This window comes from Oncorhynchus clarkii, chromosome 20 (assembly GCF_045791955.1).
Source record: "Oncorhynchus clarkii lewisi isolate Uvic-CL-2024 chromosome 20, UVic_Ocla_1.0, whole genome shotgun sequence".
Lineage (NCBI taxonomy): Eukaryota > Metazoa > Chordata > Actinopteri > Salmoniformes > Salmonidae > Oncorhynchus > Oncorhynchus clarkii.
In genome coordinates, this window is record NC_092166.1 from 50,632,747 (window position 1) to 50,653,203 (window position 20,457).

At 44.5% G+C, this 20,457-nt stretch overlaps 1 pseudogene; it reads right to left on the reverse strand.

Moving 5' to 3' along the window:
* Positions 1-1,516: 1,516 nt before the first annotated feature.
* LOC139377110 (G protein-activated inward rectifier potassium channel 1-like) lies at positions 1,517-20,168 on the reverse strand (annotated as a pseudogene).
* Positions 20,169-20,457: the final 289 nt, after the last annotated feature.

Below are 20,457 nucleotides of genomic sequence, written 5' to 3' on the forward strand. Positions count from 1 at the left end.
ACTACCACCACAGGGCTCCTTTCCATACCACCACCACAGGGCTCCTTTCTGTACTACCACCACAGGGTTCCTTTCCGTACCACCACCACAGGGCTCCTTTCCATACCACCACCACAGGGCTCCTATCCATACCACCACCACCACAGGGCACCTTTCCTTACCACCACCTCAGGGCTCCTTTCCATACCACCACCACAGGGCTCCTATCCATACCACCACCACCACCACAGGGCTCCTTTCCACCACCACAGGGCTCCTTTCCATACCACCACGACCACAGGGCACCTTTCCATACCACCACCACCACAGGGCACCTTTCCTTACCACCACCACAGGGCTCCTTTCCATACCACCACCACCACAGGGCACCTTTCCATACCACCACCACAGGGCTCCTTTCCATACCACCACCACAGGGCACCTTTCCTTACCACCACCTCAGGGCTCCTTTCCATACCACCACCACAGGGCTCCTTTCCATACACCACCACCACAGGGCTCCTTTCCATACCACCACCACCACCACCACCGGGCTCCTTTCCACACCATCACCACAGTGCTCCTTTCCATACACCCACCACAGGGCTCCTTTCCACCACCACAGGGCTCCTTTCCATACCACCACCACCACAGGGCTCCTTTCCATACACCAACACCACAGGGCTCCTTTCCATACCACCACCACCACCGGGCTCCTTTCCACACCATCACCACAGTGCTCCTTTCCATACCACCACCACAGGGCTCCTTTCCATACCACCACCACAGGGCTCCTTTCTACCACCACAGGGCTCCTTTCCATACCACCACCACCACAGGGCTCTTTTCCATACCACCACAGGGGTCCTTTCCATACCACCACCACAGGGCTCCTTTCCACACCATCACCACAGTGCTCCTTTCCATACCACCACCACAGGGCTCATTTCCATGCCACCACCACAGGGCTCCTTTCCACCACCACAGGGCTCCTTTCCATACCACCACGACCACAGGGCTCCTTTCCATACCACCACCACAGGGCTCCTTTCCATACCACCACCACCACAGGGCACCTTTCCTTACCACCACCTCAGGGCTCCTTTCCATACCACCACCACAGGGCTCCTTTCCATACCACCACCACCACAGGGCTCCTTTCCATACACCACCACCACAGGGCTCCTTTCCATACCACCACCACCACCACCGGGCTCCTTTCCACACCATCACCACAGTGCTCCTTTCCATACCACCACCACAGGGCTCCTTTCCATACCACCACCACAGGGCTCCTTTCTACCACCACAGGGCTCCTTTCCATACCACCACCACCACAGGGCTCCTTTCCATGCCACCACCACAGGGCTCCTTTCTACCACCACAGGGCTCCTTTCCATACCACCACCACCACAGGGCACCTTTCCTTAACACCACCACAGGGCTCCTTTCCATACCACCACCACCACAGGGCACCTTTCCATACCACCACCACAGGGCTCCTTTCCATACCACCACCACCACAGGGCACCTTTCCTTACCACCACCTCAGGGCTCCTTTCCATACCACCACCACAGGGCTCCTTTCCATACACCACCACCACAGGGCTCCTTTCCATACCACCACCACCACCGGGCTCCTTTCCACACCATCACCACAGTGCTCCTTTCCATACACCCACCACAGGGCTCCTTTCCACCACCACAGGGCTCCTTTCCATACCACCACCACCACAGGGCTCCTTTCCATACACCACCACCACAGGGCTCCTTTCCATACCACCACCACCACCGGGCTCCTTTCCACACCATCACCACAGTGCTCCTTTCCATACCACCACCACAGGGCTCCTTTCCATACCACCACCACAGGGCTCCTTTCTACCACCACAGGGCTCCTTTCCATACCACCACCACCACAGGGCTCTTTTCCATACCACCACAGGGGTCCTTTCCATACCACCACCACAGGGCTCCTTTCCACACCATCACCACAGTGCTCCTTTCCAAACCACCACCACAGGGCTCATTTCCAAGCCACCACCACAGGGCTCCTTTCCACCACCACAGGGCTCCTTTCCATACCACCACGACCACAGGGCTCCTTTCCATACCACCACCACAGGGCTCCTTTCCATACCACCACCACCACAGGGCACCTTTCCTTACCACCACCTCAGGGCTCCTTTCCATACCACCACCACAGGGCTCCTTTCCATACCACCACCACCACAGGGCTCCTTTCCATACACCACCACCACAGGGCTCCTTTCCATACCACCACCACCACCACCGGGCTCCTTTCCACACCATCACCACAGTGCTCCTTTCCATACCACCACCACAGGGCTCCTTTCCATACCACCACCACAGGGCTCCTTTCTACCACCACAGGGCTCCTTTCCATACCACCACCACCACAGGGCTCCTTTCCATGCCACCACCACAGGGCTCCCTTCCATACCAACATTAGAGGGCTCCTTTCCATACCACCACCACAGGGCACCTTTCCATACCACCACCACTGGGCACCTTTCCATACCACAAGAATGAATAGATACATCATACATCACTAAAGATCTGCTTTTAAATTAGCCTACATCCAGGGTAGATGGGTCATTACATAGAAAGAAACAGAGCCCCTGTAGAACGCTGTCTTGTCCCAGTTGCTTGTTAGGGATAGGGTCTAGTTTCCTGAATTTCCGCCTGACTGACGTGCCCAATGTAAACTGCCTCTTACTCAGGCCCAGATGCCAGGATATGCATATAATAGGATAGAAAACACTTTGAAGTTTCTAAAACTGATGAAGTAATGTCTGAGTCTATAACAGAATGGATATGGCAGGCAAAAATCCAAAGGATTTTTTAAGGTATCAGGCTATTATCATGGAAACCTATTATTCCTATGTAATCCCGTCTCTCAGATTGCAATCTAGCTTCCAATAGATGTCAACAGTCTTTATTCAAGGATCCAGGCTTGTTCACCACATTCCCAGTGGGTCAGAAGTTTACATACAGTCAATTAGTATTTGGTAGCATTGCCTTTAAATTGTTTAACTTGGGTCAAACGGTTCGGGTAGCCTTCCACAAGCTTCCCACAATAAGTTGGGTGAATTTTGGCCCATTCCTCCTGACAGAGCTCGTGTAACTGAGTCAGGTCTGTAGGCCTCCTTGCTCGCACACGCTTTTTCAGTTCTGCCCACAAATTTTCTATAGGATTGAGGTCAGGGCTTTGTGATGGCCACTTCAATACCTTGACTTTGTTGTCCTTAAGCCATTTTGCCACAAGTTTAGAAGTATGCTTGGGTTCATTGTCCATTTGGAAGACCCATTTGCGACCAAGCTTTAACTTCCTGACTGATGTCTTGAGATGTTGCTTCAATATATCCACATAATTTTTCATCCTCATGATACCATCTATTTTGTGAAGTGCACCAGTTCCTCCTGCAGCAAAGTACCCCTAAAACATGATGCTGCCACCCCCGGGCTTCACGGTTGGGATGGTGTTCTTCGGCTTGCAAGCATCCCCCTTTTTTCTCCAAACATAACGATGGTCATTATGGCCAAACAGTTCTATTTTTGTTTCATCAGACCATAGGAAATTTCTCCAAAAAGTACGATGTTTGTCCCCATGTGCAGTTGCAAACCATAGTCTGGCTTTTCTATTGCGGTTTTGGAGCAGTGGCTTCTTCCTTGCTGAGCGGCCTTTCAGGTTATGTCGATATAGGACTCGTTTTACTGTGGATATACAAGTAGGTACTTTTGTACCTGTTTCCTCCAACATCTCCAACATCACAAGGTCCTTTGCTATTGGTCCGGTATTGATTTGCCCTTTTCGCACCAAAGTACGTTCATCCCTTAGAGACAGAACGCGTCTCCTTCCTGGTTGGTAAGACGGCTGCATGGTCCTTGCGTACTATTGTTTGTACAGATGAATGTGGTACCTTCAGGCATTTGGAAATTGCTCCCAGGGTTGAACCAGACTTGTGGAGGTCTACAATTGTTTTGGCTGATTTCTTTTGATTTTCCCATGATGCCAAGCAAAGAGGCACTGAGTTTGAAAGTAGGCCTTGAAATACATACACAGGCACAACCTCCAATTGACTCAAATTATGTAAATTAGCCTATCAGAAGCTTCTAAAGCCATGACATCATTTTCTGGAATTTTCCTAGCTGTTTAAAGGCACAGTCAACTTAGTGTATGCAGTCCACTTGTGATGCAGTGAATTATAAGTGAAATAATCTGTCTGTAAACAATTGTTGGAAAAACTACTTGTGTCATGCACAAAGTAGATGTCCTAACCGACTTGCCAAAACTATAGTTTGTTATCAAGAAATTTGTGGAGTAGTTGAAAAACTAATTTGAATGACTCCAACCTAAGTGTATGTAAACTTCCGACTTCAACTGTACATACATACATAATTCATCCTACAGTGGAAACGACAACACGACATATACAGAACATACGGCACTTACTTTGATAGGAACGCAAACATGTCCAAAGTTATTATTTGTGAGGAAAACACGAATGGAGGCTATGCGAGCATCAGCCAGAAAATGTTCAAGACTGCGCAAATGTCTGCATACTTGATCTGCAGAAAAAATGGGGAAGTTTGTCCATCTCAGTAAAGCCTCAAACATAAATTATCCGCAACACTGAAATGGGCTACTCCTATGTGAATTAATGAGGCGGAACACACCTGAATTCAATCTGTTTTTAGAACATACACCTTGTTAGAAAATAATTTGAAATTGACAAGTTGAAACATAAGAAACATATAGATAATTAGCAGGCCTCTTGTGTTAACTGTCCTGTTCCGTAACAATCACATTTTGGAACAAGATAATGCAAAGCAGTTTGACACATACAACAACAGAGTTACACATGGAATAAACAAACATACACTCAATAATACAGTAGAAAAAGTCAATATACAGTGTGTGCAAATTAGGTAAGATAAGGGAGTTAAGGCAATAAATAGGCCATGGTGGCGAAGTAATTACAATATATCAATTAAACACTGGAGTGATAGATGTGCAAAAGATGAATGTGCAAATATAGATACTGGGGTGCAAAGGAACAAGATAAATATATAAATACAGTATGGGGATGAGGTAGGTAGATAGATGGGCTGTTTACAGATGGGCTATGCACAGGTGCAGTGATCTATGAGCTGCTCTGACAGCTGGCGCTTAAAGCTAGTGAGGGAGATGTGTTTCCAGTTTCAGAAATTTTTGTAGTTCGTTCCAGTCATTGGTAGCAGAGAACTGAAAGGAAAGACGACCAAAGGAGGAATTGACTTTGGGGGTGACCAGTGAGATGTACCTGCTGGAGCGCGTACTACGAGTAGGTGCTGCTATGGCGACCAGTGAACTGAGATAATGAGATAAGGCGGGGCTTTACCTAGCAGAGACTTGTAGATAACCTGTAGCCAGTGGGTTTGGCGACGAGTATGAAGCGAGGGCCAACCAACGAGAGCGTACAGGTCGCTATGGTATGTAGTGTGTGGGGCTTTGGTGACAAAACGGATGGCACTGTGATAGACTGCATCCAGTTTTTGAGTAGAGTGTTGGAGGCTATTTTATAGATGACATCACCGAAGTCAAGGATCGGTAGGATGGTCAGGTTTACAAGGGTATGTTTGGCAGCATGAGTGAAGGATGCTTTGTTGCGATATAAGAAGCCGATTCTAGATTTAATTTTGGATTGGAGATGCTTAATGTGAGTCTGGAAGGAGAGTTTACAGTCTAACCAGACACCTAGGTATTTGTAGTTGTCCACGTATTCTAAGTCAGAGCCGTCCAGAGTAGTGATGCTGGACGGGCGAGCAGGTGCAGGCAGCGATCGGTTGAATAGCATGCATTTAGTTTTACTTGCATTTAAGAGCAGTTGGAGGCCACGGAATGAGAGTTGTATGGCATTGAAGCTCGTCTGGAGGTTAGTTAACAGTGTCCAAAGAGGGGCCAGAAGTATACAGAATGGTGTCGTCTGCGTAGAGGTGGATCAGAGAATCACCAGCAGCAAAAGCGACATCATTGATGCATACAGAGAAGAGAGTCAGCCCGAGAATTGAACCCTGTGGCACGCCCATATAGACTGCCAGAGGTCCGGACAACAGGCCCTCCGATTTGACACACTGAACTCTATCTGAGAAGTAGTTGGTGAACCAGGTGAGGCAATCATTTGAGAAACCAAGGCTGTCGAGTCTGCCAATAAGAATGTGTTGATTGACAGAGTCGAAAGCCTTGGCCAGGTCGATGAATACTGCTGCACAGTAATGTCTCTTATAGATGGCAGTCATGATATCGTTTAGGACCTTGAGCGTGGCTGAGGTGCACCCATGACCATCTCTGAAACCAGATTGCATTGCGGAGAAGGTACAGTGGGATTCGAAATGGTCGGTAATCTGTTTGTTAACTTGGCTTTCGAAGACCTTAGAAAGACAGGGTAGGATAGATATAGGTCTGTAGCAGTTTGGGTCTACAGTGTCTCCCCTTTGAAAGGGGGATGACCGCGGCAGCTTTCCAATCAATAGGAATCTCAGACGATAGGAAAGAGAGGTTGAACAGGCTAGTAATAGGGGTTAAAACAATTTCGGCAGATAATTTTAGAAAGAGAGGGTCCAAGGTAGATGAAGCAATCCATCTATCTTTTCAGACTGTCAGAGTATTTATCTGGTCAGTATGTCAGTATATTATGTATGTTTGTAACAGTGTGTTTGTTACAGTGCCTTGCGAAAGTATTCGGCCCCCTTGAACTTTGCGACCTTTTGCCACATTTCAGGCTTCAAACATAAAGATATAAAACTGTATTTTTTTGTGAAGAATCAACAACAAGTGGGACACAATCATGAAGTGGAACGACATTTATTGGATATTTCAAACTTTTTTAACAAATCAAAAACTGAAAAATTGGGCGTGCAAAATTATTCAGCCCCTTTACTTTCAGTGCAGCAAACTCTCTCCAGAAGTTCAGTGAGGATCTCTGAATGATCCAATGTTGACCTAAATGACTAATGATGATAAATACAATCCACCTGTGTGTAATCAAGTCTCTGTATAAATGCACCTGCACTGTGATAGTCTCAGAGGTCCGTCAAAAGCGCAGAGAGCATCATGAAGAACAAGGAACACACCAGGCAGGTCCGAGATACTGTTGTGAAGAAGTTTAAAGCCGGATTTGGATACAAAAAGATTTCCCAAGCTTTAAACATCCCAAGGAGCACTGTGCAAGCGATAATATTGAAATGGAAGGAGTATCAGACCACTGCAAATCTACCAAGACCTGGCCGTCCCTCTAAACTTTCAGCTCATACAAGGAGAAGACTGATCAGAGATGCAGCCAAGAGGCCCATGATCACTCTGGATGAACTGCAGAGATCTACAGCTGAGGTGGGAGACTCTGTCCATAGGACAACAATCAGTCGTATATTGCACAAATCTGGCCTTTATGGAAGAGTGGCAAGAAGAAAGCCATTTCTTAAAGATATCCATAAAAAGTGTCGTTTAAAGTTTGCCACAAGCAACCTGGGAGACACACCAAACATGTGGAAGAAGGTGCTCTGGTCAGATGAAACCAAAATTGAACTTTTTGGCAACAATGCAAAACGTTATGTTTGACGTAAAAGCAACACAGCTGAACACACCATCCCCACTGTCAAACATGGTGGTGGCAGCATCATGGTTTGGGCCTGCTTTTCTTCAGCAGGGACAGGGAAGATGGTTAAAATTGATGGGAAGATGGATGGAGCCAAATACAGGACCATTCTGGAAGAAAACCTGATGGAGTCTGCAAAAGACCTGAGACTGGGACGGAGATTTGTCTTCCAACAAGACAATGATCCAAAACATAAAGCAAAATCTACAATGGAATGGTTCAAAAATAAACATATCCAGGTGTTAGAATGGCCAAGTCAAAGTCCAGACCTTAATCCAATCGAGAATCTGTGTATGGAACTGAAAACTGCTGTTCACAAATGCTCTCCATCCAACCTCACTGAGCTCGAGCTGTTTTGCAAGGAGGAATGGGAGAAAAAAATTCAGTCTCTCGATGTGCAAAACTGATAGAGACATACCCCAAGCGACTTACAGCTGTAATCGCAGCAAAAGGTGGCGCTACAAAGTATTAACTTAAGGGGGCTGAATAATTTTGCACGCCCAATTTTTCAGTTTTTGATTTGTTAAAAAAGTTTGAAATATCCAATAAATGTCGTTCCACTTCATGATTGTGTCCCACTTGTTGTTGATTCTTCACAAAAAATACAGTTTTATATATTTATGTTTGAAGCCTGAAATGTGGCAAAAGGTCGCAAAGTTCAAGGGGGCCGAATACTTTCGCAAGGCACTGTAAGTAAATCAGTCAATTGAAATAAATTAAGTAGGCCCTAATCTATGGATTTCACATGACTGGGAATACAGGTTGGTCACAGATACCTTAACTTCGTATGGCTGCGGGGGCAGTATTGAGCAGCTTGGATGAAAGGTGCCCATATCAAACGGCCTGCTCCTCAGTCATAGTTGCTAATATTTGCATATTATTATTAGTATTGGATAGAAAACACTCTGAAGTTTCTAAAACTGTTTGAATGATGTCTGAGTATAACAGAACTCATATTGGCAGGCAAAATCCTGAGTTGAAATCAAAACAGGAAGTCAGAAATCTGAGCTTGTTTGTATTCACCAGAGTCCCCAATGAAATCCCCTTGAGATAGGAATGATGTTGCACTGCCTAGGGGTTCCACTAGATGTCAACGACCAATAGAAATTGTAATGAGGCTTCTATGTCGTTGTGGGAGTGAATGAGAGCAGAATATATCAGATGTCCATCAAGCAGCCATTTTGTGATCGCACTTTTTCCTCATGGTATTCACTTGTGTTCCATTGCTCTCGAAGACAAGAAAGAATACTCCGGTTGGAACTTTATTGAAGCTATATGTTAAAAACATCCTAATGATTGATTCTGTACTTAGTTTGAAATGTTTCTTCAACCGGTAATATCACTTCTTTAAGTTTTTGTCCGATATAACGCTGACCAGAACGAGCGTTTGGAAATGTATACCAAACGCGCTAACAAAAGAAGGTATTTGGACATAAATAACGGACATTTTCGAACAAAACAAACATTTATTGTGGACCTGGGATTCCTGGAGTGCTTTCTGATGTAGATCATCAAAGGTAAGGGAATATTTATCATGTAATTTCTTGTTTATGTTAACGCCATCTTTGCGGCTGTGGTGTTTTTAAATTGAGTGCAGTTTCAGATTATTGCATGCATTTCTTTTTCCGTAAAGTTTTTTTGAAATCTGACACAGCGGTTGCATTAAGGAGAGGTATATCTATAATTCCATGTGTATAACTTGTATTATCATCTACATTTATGATGAGTATTTCTGTTGAATCGATGTGGCCATGCAAAATCACTTGATGTTATTGGAATTAGTGAATCTAATGCACCAATGTGAACTCCAATTTTTTTTAAATATATAAATAAACTTTATCAAACAAAACATGCATGGATTGTGTAACATGAAGACCTATGAGTCATCTGATGAAGATAATTCAAGGTTAGTGATTAATTCTCTTTATTTCTGTTTTTTGTGAAGGCTATATTTTGCTGGAAAATGGCTGTGCTTATTGTGGTTTGAATTTGGCACCCTCTATTTTCACTGGTAGTTGTCCTATCGATCCCGGTATCGGGATTGCAACCATAACAGGTTAAAAAAACAAAGATGGGCAAAGGATCTCGTGCCGACATCTTTGTGCATTCAAATTGCCATTGATAAAATGCAATTGTGTTCATTGTCCATAGCTTATGCCTGCCCATACGATAACATTGACTTCAGCAAACGTTGACATCCGCAAACCGCTTGCCCACACAACGCCATACACATGGTCTGCGGTTGTGAGGCAGGTCGGCCGTACTGCTAAATGATCTAAAACAACGTTAAAGGTGGCTTATGGTAGAGAAATGAACATTCTCTGGAATGAGCTCTGATGGACATTACAGCAGTCAGCATGCCAATTGCACTCTCCCTCAACTTGAGATATATGTGGTGTGTGTTGTGTTTTAACAAAACTGTACATTTTAGTGGTCTTTTATTATATCCAGCATAAGGTACACCTGTGTACTGATCATTGCCATTTTAATCACGTTCTTGATCTGCCACACCTGTGGAGGTGGATGGATTATCTTGGCCAAGGAGAAATGCTCACTAATGGACGTAAACAAATTTGTGCACAATATTTGAGAAATATTTCTGGGACCTTTTTATTTCAGCTCATGGAACATGGGACCAACATTTTGCATGTTGCATTTTATTTTTGTTCAGTATATATCATTATCACATAATTCTGTAGGATTATTCAAGGCTATAACAGGTTCTTCAGCATTAAGGGGGTTATCCCAGACACAGATTAAGTTTAGACCTGGACTAAAAAGCTATTAATTTGTATCCCTTTTTCTCCCCAATTTTGTGGTATCCAATTAATTGGTAGTTACAGTCTTGTCCCATGACTGTAACTCCCGTACGGACTCGGGAGAGGCGACGGTCAAGAGCCGTGCGTCCTCCGAAACACAACCCAGCCAAGCCGCACTGCTTCTTGACACAATGCCCGCTTAACCCGGAAGCCAGCCACACCCATGTGTCGGAGGAAACACCGTACGCCTGGTGACCGTGTCAGCGTGCTCTGCGCCCGGCCGGCCACGGAAGTCACTAGTGCGCAATAGGACAAGAACATCCCTGCCGGCCAAACCCTCCCCTAACCCAGACGACGCTGGGCCAATTGTGCACCGCCCCATGGGTATCCCAGTTACGCTCGGCTGCGACAGAGCCTGGACTCGAATCAGGATCTCACTACGGCTACGGATTCCTCTATGACCTAACGTTATATATTTCAAAAACGGCGCAGTAGAAAGGTTTATCAACACATAGTGAACAGCTCACGTTATATACAGAAGCATGCTACATGGCAGACCAATCCAAACTTCTCTCCCGGCATGTCCAGGACATCCATTATGTCAGCCAATCATGGCTAGCAGGAAGTTTCCTGTTTTTTTCTGTGGCTAAACCAACTAGGCTTGTAATTTAACAATTATATTTGTATTTACCTGATGGAATACGAGTTTGTTAGTAAGGTAGATGAAAGTTTACATGTTCCAGAAGGCATTTCTGACAACAAAAGACATGTTTACGTTCAAATGCCTCTCCTGTGAAGTAGTGACATATGCCTAGTCTCCTGAAACACCTCACATATGTATAAATAGGCTACTAGACTTGTTGATCCATTGGTTTAACGTATTTTTCTGGCAGTTATGGTTCAGTAAAAATCCCAACCTGATCTCAGAGCATTTCATATTATTCTGTATGCAAATCCAAGACACTCCATTTAGTATGATATGTTACGTTTTGTATGGTATGTATTAATTTGCGTATGTCCACACCCGTTTTATATGATGTTACAAATTATCATTTGTATTATACAGTACCAGTCAAAAGTTTGGACACCTACTCATTCCAGGGTAGAATAATAGTGTTGACATAAACTATGAAATAACTAATGGAATCATGTACAGTGCCTTGCGAAAGTATTCGGCCCCCGTGTCTGTCAGTGATTTATTTAGAATTCAAGGCCAACTTAACTAGCATGGCTACCACAGCATTCTGCAGCAATATGCCACCCCATCTGGTTTGCGCTTAGTTGGACTATCACTTGTTTTTCAACAGGACAATTTACCCAACACACCTCCAGGCTGTGTAAGGGCTATTTTACCAAGACGGAGAGTGATGGAGTGCTGCTTCAGATGACCTGGCCTCCACAATCACCCGACCTTAACCCAATTGAGATGGTTTAGGATGAGTTGGACCACAGAGTGAAGGAAATGCAGCCAACAAATGCTCAGCATATGTGGGAACTCTTTCAAGACTGAAAAGCATTCCAGGTGAAGCTGGTTGAGAGTGCCAAGAGTGTACTAAGTTGTCATCAAGGCAAAGAGTGGCTACTTTGAGGGACCTAAAATATATTTTGATTTGTTTAACACGTTAACACGTGGTTACTACAAGATTCCATATGTGTTATTTCATAGTTCTGATGTCTTCACTATTATTCTACAATGTAGAAAAGAGTAAAAATAAAAAACCCTTGAATGAGTAGATGTGTCCAAAATTTTGGGACTGGTACTGTATGTAACAAATTTGCAAAACATACAATATGTTGTGAATTGTAAAACATAGTATATGTTATGAATTTGCCAAATATATGTTACAAATTCTAGCTAAGTGGCTAACATTATTTAGCTGACTAGTTAGGGTTAGGGTTAAGTTTAGGGTTAGGTGAAAGGTTAGCTAATAGGGTTAGGGGAAGGGCTAGCTAACATACTATAAGTTGCTAAGAAGCTGCAAAGTAGCTTCAAAAGTAGTAAGTAGTTGAAAAGTTGCTAATTAGCTAAAATGCTAAAGTCCTGTGATGAGAGTTGAACGTGCAACCTTTGGGTTGCTAGACATTCACGTTATATGCCTAATCATCCACCTCGACCAACCACCCTACTTTAGTTTTTGCTAACCTTCTGTCTTATGGATTTACCTTTACTATGGATTTACTTTTACTATGTTATGTCTAGTTTGAGACCAGGATGGGCATCAATACAATAGAGTACACTGAGTTTGATTTAACCATAAAATACAACTGATTTCTCAATGACTGTCCCCTGAGGGACCATCCATCTCCAGTAGCCACTCAACTCCAGTCAGTTACTACAGGGGGTTGATGTGAGATATACGGCCCATTAATCGCCATACTGCTGACTGGAGAACAGTGGGGTTATTTGATGAACCAGTACTGTGTGTTTTTGCGTCAAACTCAGCAGATCAATGACAGAAATTACAGTTTGGTGGCCTGTGTGGTCCAGTAGTTATAGCCGCTGACCCTGGCACACATGTATGCGAGAGTTGGCATTGGTTCGAATCCAGGCGACTGCACTTTCACTCCCCATATATTACCAGTCTTTCACATCTATAAAAAAAAAGAAAAAATTATGAAAGGAGTGGGACTTCCCCAATCATACCTTTTTACAAATTAGTTCTCACGCGCACACACACCAAGAAGTGTCATCAAGAAGGGATTATGTCACAACAGCAGATCAGTGACAGATACAATATGACAGATCACAACACAGAGAGCGAGAGACTTGCTTTCATCCTCTAGTCCCACGATAGTGTGTTATATTGATTTTATTAGTTCCATTTGGAACTAATTCCACTTTGATTCCAAAACACCTTGCAGCCCGAGGCATTAACTGTAACCTGCCAGGAAATGTAATTTAGTGGCTCACAGGGAATTCAGTCAACACAGGAGGAGAAATTAAGTTCAATTCCTGAAAAGCCCCCATTGTATACACTGGGCACGAACCAATTCAGCCCTTGAATTTACTAAATAGGAATTTAATCGACCTAAAATCTGCTATTGGTGATTTTGAGTTGTCTATGCCTCATTCACATTATGAAGCACAGCAGTCAAATTACAACAGTCTTAGCATAGCATGCCAAATGGTTGAGAGACAATGGAAGGAGACCTTTGGAAAATGTCAAATATTTACCTTGATGAGTTTGCACCTGATCTGGGCTGACACCATGTGGTTGTTGCGCAGGTTCCCCACTCGGAACATGAGGCACAACTTCCCGTCCCGTTGCGAGATAACGGCGTCCTGGCTAAACTTGAGCATCTCCACGCGTTTCTTCGGCTGGGACATCTTGACAAACATGCAGCCGATAAGAAATGCGTCCGATATAGAAACGATAGTGCCTTCCGAACACTTTTCTGTGATGTACCGGTAGCCATAGCCGATAGTAGCCTCCGTTTCAATGAAGAACAAGTGTAGTATCATCTAAAATAAGGAGAAACAACGAGGTTCTAGCTTCAGCATGTTAACTAGCCTAGTCTGCACATCATACATGGGTACGGATACCCACATGGGCCATCCTACTTCATCTTCCCCTCTCCAAGGAACAAGAACTCAACATGCATAACCTCTGAAGCATTACTGAAATGCAATTTGGATACCAGTATTGTTCTTTTTAACATGCTACAGTACATCCTGAAACAGTATGAAAGCATTGGCCTAACAGGCCTTCCTGTTAGGCCATTGGGGTTTAAGCTGAGCCGGCGAGACAATGGGAACACACAGCCTCCTGCCCATCAGGAGCTCGGCAGGTAAAGCTATCAGAGCCCTGAGCCCTGTATGGATCCTTGTTCTTTTTCAGCAGTCCCTTGACTGTTTTCACAGCTCTCTCTGCCTCACCATTACTCTGTGCATGGTAGGGGCTACTGGTCACATGTGTGAAGTCATATTCTGCGGCAAAAGCAGAAAAGGAGCTCGCAGAGAACTGGGGAGTGTTATCTGTAACCAGGACCTCAGCGACCCCTTGCCTGGAAAAAATAGACTTTAATCCATTGATAACACCAGCTGATGTGGTTATGGGTGTCTTTGCTATTTCAATGTATCTTGAGTAGTAATCTACCACTAGCAGATAAGTGTCATTTTTCCAATAGAACATATCCGCCCCTACCTTTTGCCATGGCCGTTTTGGCAGCTCCGTTGCCATCATTGGCTCCGGATGTCAAGGATGGCTTTTTGTACAGACCTCACACTGGGCCACCAGCTTGGCAATCTGAGTACTTAGACCAAGCCACCACACTGACTGAGGCCTCAGTCTGAATTTGGTTATCCCAATGTGTCCCTCATGCACTTCTCATGCATGTCTAGCATTTCTGGTTGTAGAGTCTCTGGGATAACTCCGTTGTCCTTTCATGAGAATGTCTCCATTACAGTGGAAGTCACTTTGGTGCACCCAACAGGGCTTCAGCAGCTGAGGCAGTTCCTCCTGCCTGGGCCATCCCTTTTTGCACTGCTGCACTATCTGTTGGCAGATAGGGTCTCGCTGCAATCTGCTGCAGTTTGGTCTGAGATGCAGGTAGACTGTCTCTTACTGCATTAATGGACACCTGTACCTCCCCCTCTAGAGCAGGCCTGGGAAATTTCAGTCCTTGGGGGGCCTGATTGGTCTTACACTTTCCCCCCATCCCTAGCAAACACAGCTGATTTTAAACTAATTACATTCTAAACTGAAGATCATGATTAGTTGATTATTGGAGTCAGGTGTGTCAGCTGGGGCTGGAGAAAAAGTGTGAAACCAATCAGGCCCCTGAGGACTGGAGTTGCCCAGGCCTACTCTAGACATTACTCCTCCTCTGTTAACTTAGGGATCGGCGTCCCGTCAACGGAACAGTTGTAAATTATGCAGCACCTTGTGTCACAATCGTAGATTTTAGAGAAAGAACAAATGTCGGTACATATAAGTGTTTTATATCGTCTGAAAGCTTAAATTCTTGTTAAATAACTGCCAATACAGTAGCTATTACTGCAAAAACAATGCCATGCTATTGTTTGAGGAGAGCTCCTAACAACAAAACACCTTTTCACTGATAGGTTTGATAAATTCACCTCTGAAGGTGAAATGTGTACTTAAATCAGAGCAAGATTTCAGAATGTATCAACCAAAGGGTCACAGAGATAACATGAAGTGGTGTTTTGTTTGATAAAATCATTTTTCATGTGGTAAGAAGGTCCCTAAACGTTGTTTCAACCAGTCAAATCACGTTTGTATGTATTCCTCAGAGATCCTAGAATGTAACCAGACTTCACTATATCATTAGGGGTGTATAGGACACCAAATTTGGTCAGAGAGCGACACCTTCATGGCATGCCGATGATGCAGGCGGTCTTCATTTGATCGACTCTAACTTTGTCAAATAAGCATCAATCGGGGTCAAACAAAGCTAGCTAGATAGCCAATGAGCTGGGCTTTACGGGAGTATCCGGAAACCCTGTATCTGTCATAAAATGTAGCTACTAACCTTGTGCGACAGCATGCCTTTTCCTTTTGGACAAAAATGACAAATGTTCAGAGTTATGAAGTTATGAAAACTGGTAGTTTTGCAAATGTTGAACTTATAACATGGCTACTAAAACTGGGAAAGCTAAATCAAAGCCCAAGTATACAGATTTGATGATATTCTTGCAGAAATGTTTTACATGAATGCAAATATCTCCTTCACGTTTTGCCCAAATGTACCTGGGTGACTTCACACTAAATGTCATGTAATTCGCTCGTACTTCAAGTTATCCTTCTGAAACTTTGCACATGCACTGCTGCCATCTTGTGGACACCATCAGAATCAGAGTGATGGCTAGAACTGGGGATTTTCTGTTGCATTTCAAAGATGATGGTGGAAAGCTGTTGGTTTTTCCTTTGTATTTTCTTCTACCAGATCTATTGTCTTATATTCTCCTACATTCAATTCACATTTGCACACATGTCAAAGTCTTTCCTTTCAAATGATACCAAGAATATGCGTATCCTTGCATCAGGGCCTGAGCTACAGGCAGTTAGATTTGGATATGTCATTTTAGGCGAAAATTGAAAAAAAGGGGGCTATCCCTTTGAAGTTTTAATGGACGTTTAATTGGGGCCCCGGAGAGTGCGTCTGCTGTGATCAGTGCTTTCCCTGGCACATACACCATCTTGTAGGTGAACCTCAGCAATCTGAGGTGGAAGCGCAGAACTCTGGGAGGCAAGTCGTCCGGTGCTTTTGCCCCTAACAGAGCCAACAGTGGTTTGTGGTCAGTCTCTGCTGTAAAATACAGGCCAATAAGGTATTGGCTGAGCCTTTCACATGCCTGTGTGATAGCCAACGCCTCCTTCTCCACTTTTGCTCTGTCGGATAAGCTTTGTGAGATGTATGCTATTGGATGCCACTTCATGTTGTAATGCATCTGTGTGAAGACCGCCCCTAGCCCAAAGGATGATGCATCTGCCGATACCTTTGTCTTTGCGTGGGGACAATACTGGGCCATCAAGCTCTGAGGCCAGGTCTCCTTTGATTTTGTCATACGCCACCTGATGCATGTGACCCCGTGACCAGTCATTCTCTTTGGCTAGTAAGTCTCAGGGGTTTGGTTGTATCTGAAAACTGTGGGAGGAACTTCCCGCATATGTGGCCATGCCTAAGAAGGTCCTGACTTCAGCCACGTTCTGGGGGATGGGCATGTCTGTGATGGCGCTGATCTTCTCCGTGTCCGGCTCTATTCCAGCTGCACTGATTTTGTGTCCCAAGAACAAGACCTCTGACTGTGCAAAGGTGAATTTTTCATTGAGTGTCAGGCCACTCTCCAAGCGTCTGGTCAGAATTGCTGTGAGTCTTTCATCATGTTCTGCTCTGTTCCATCCGCACACAAGCAGGTCGTCCGCATGGACTATGACGCCACATGCGTCTTTGGAAATTCTCAGGATCGGAAGCTATTCCAAATGGCAAAATGTTAAAACAGTACCGGCCAAATGGTGTTATAAACATTGTGAGCGACCTACTCTCTGCTGACAGGGGTATCTGCCAGAAGCCTGAGCGGGCATCCAGCTTTGTGAAGACTTGTGAGCAATCCATCTGAGCCAGTGACTGCTCCACTGATGGTAAGATGTGCCTCTCTCTCTGCAGAGTGCCTCACTCAAGTTAGTCATGTCCACACAGATCCTTATGTCCCCATTGGCTTTTGGGACCACTACCATCCCTGCACACCAGTCAGTGGTACTCTCTATTTGAGACCCAGACCCAATTTCTTCCATCCTCCCCAACTCTTCCTTTACTTAGCCAATAAAGATATAGGCACGGCGGGGGGTGGTAAGGGCATAGGGGACAGCATCCTCTTTCAGGCGGATTTTGTAGTTACCTTCTAGCCTTCCTAGGCCAGAAAACACTTTTGGGAATTTATTTTTGAAAACCTCCCCTGGGTCCTCCAGTTCGATCACTCTGTCATTGAGTTGCAATGCTCCAATTGAGTTAATGACGAAGACAGGCTGGATAGCACTTTTGTCTTTACTCTCCAGTTCACACACCAACTGCCCTACCACTGGTTATATCTTATTACTGGGCCCGTACAGTTTTTTCTTTGTAGAGAGTAAAGGGCCATCTCTACTATAGCTATACAGCCTAGTTGGGATAGCTGTCACTGTTGCCGCTGTCTAGTTTAAATGACATAACTTCCCCATTTAAGTTTAATGTCTGAGTACCAGCTGTCGTGGAAATATTAAATCAAATATTTCTCAGATACCGGAGCTTGTGAATTCAATTAGACTTTATTACAAAAGTAACAAAGCCTAGCAATTCCATGGAAGTGAATTCTCTTGCCACAGACCTTAGGCTTTATAGGTTTACACTTTCAGATAACACACATGGTCACTCCCCTCTATCTAGATGATTAACACCTCTTGGCCTCTTGCCACCATTATCTTTCTGTCTCAATTCTTGCTTGTTTACCGATTTCTATTGGTGGCGTATCCATACACATAATGCAGGTGTCTGTCCAATGATACTCATAGGACTACACAATGGCTCTCCCCAAGCCTGTAATGGCACAGACATACATATACAATACAATCACATGCCTTCAAGCTAGTCACAGGACCAGGCAATGACTTCCTTCAGGCCTACAACCGCACAGGCATACATACATAAAGCAATTGCATGTCTCAATGCTAGTCACAGGACCAGGTAATGACTTCCCTCAGGCCTACAACAGCACAGGCATACATTTTCTGCATATGTTCTGTTTTTATGTCCAATGGTTAACTTTTCGGAGACCTCTTCCTCTGAGACCTCGTGCATTTGCTTTGATCGACAGACAGCTGAAAAGTGTCCTCTCCTGTGACATTTCCTGCATTCCGTATCCTTTGCTGGGCAACCTTTCCAGCTGTGGAAATGGGATTTCCCACATCTGCAACAAACACTTGAACTAGATACTGGTGCTGTCTGTGATTGTTTTCTCCACGTCTGTCTCTGTTCTGCGTTCCCCTCCGTTTCTTTGGCACGGTGTAAAAACACATTTATTTCCTCACTCTCTTTGCTCTGCAAGGAGCTACTGCGGCGCAGCATCATCTACTGTCTTTTTACTGTCTCACTCTGCCTAACCTGGTTTACAGTTTTGGACAAGGTAAGCTGGGAATCCAACTAACTTTTCAGAAAGTGAGATATTTCTTACTCCCACTACAATCTGATCTCGGATCAGCTCTTCCCTGAGTGCACCAAACTGACAATGCTCAACTAGCTTGTTAAGAGCTGTGATAAAACTGTCAGTGGTTTCACCCTGCTCCTGTTTGCGCACATTAAACCTAGCTCTCTCAAATATAATGCTGTGTCTCCCTACGAAATGCATTTCAAAACTGTCTTTAGCAGAGTTTATCTTCCTCAGTCAATGGTGAAGCATTTTAATATATCCTTGGCTTCATCACCCATAGAGTAGATAAGTGTATTAACTTGAAATGCCAAATTGTTCACATTTAAGCCTGAATCTACTCTGTACCTTTCAAAGCGCCTGTTCCATTTCGGACAGTTTTGAATGTCCATGCACTCAAAATTCTCTGAGGGACTAATGCGAAATCCATCAGCACTAGCCACTGGCCTGCCCATGTTTGCATGAGAGGCCGTTGAACTTTGAGTCGCAAACCCTGAAATCCCGCCAGTTTCTCTTGCAACATGTTGCTAGCAGTAACTCCTTGCTCGTTAGCTAGCCCAATGATGATCTGCTCTGTTTTATCTCCAACACTTGCCCTCCATGCTTTGAAACAGCCTGAATGTATGATTTACTTGGTAAGTCTGTCCCATTTTTGTGATCATTAAAACCACTTCTGACATCATCTAAAATAAGGAGGCACGACAACGAGGTTCTAGCTTCAACATGTTTACTAGCCTAGTCTGCACGTCATACATAGGTACAAATGCCCACAACGGTCATCCTACTACAACGAGACTGCGGACGGAAAGTTGTAAACGTTGGCGACGCACGGGGGTGTAGGACGAGTTGTGGGCGTGTGGTTTGATGTCACTGTGAATATAGGCTATTATCCACCACATGGATTCCATAACCAGCCAGGCTACTGTGTAGGTTCCACCGCCACTTCAGGTTGACTAGCGTGGTGAAAAGGTTGGAGATGTATCAGCTTGTCTCCCCAACAAGGTTATCATGCTGGACGTTGCAGCGGCCGTTCTTTTCCACAAACCGCTGGCGCTCTTTCTTCCCTGGTGCAGATATAGTCATGTCCTGTTTGGTGTCTCCTGCATATCGCAGACATGACCGATTTTGCATTTCACCAAATAGCCTTTACGCAATCCGGGAGATGCAATAATATTAACTTGCTCGCCATGGGATGCTCCTGTTTTTAGGTAAATTAAAGTGATTCAAAAAAAGATGCATAACAATCCATGTATTAGTCGAATAAATAGGCCGTATGCATTCCAGCATTTGTTGGCCCCTCAGTCCTTCCTGGGCAACTTTTATATAGTCCCTGGCTTCACACTATTGTTATGTCACACTGTCAAAAGCTCATTCAAAAATGAAAAGATGTGTCTATGACAGATCCAAACAGTTCCAACCA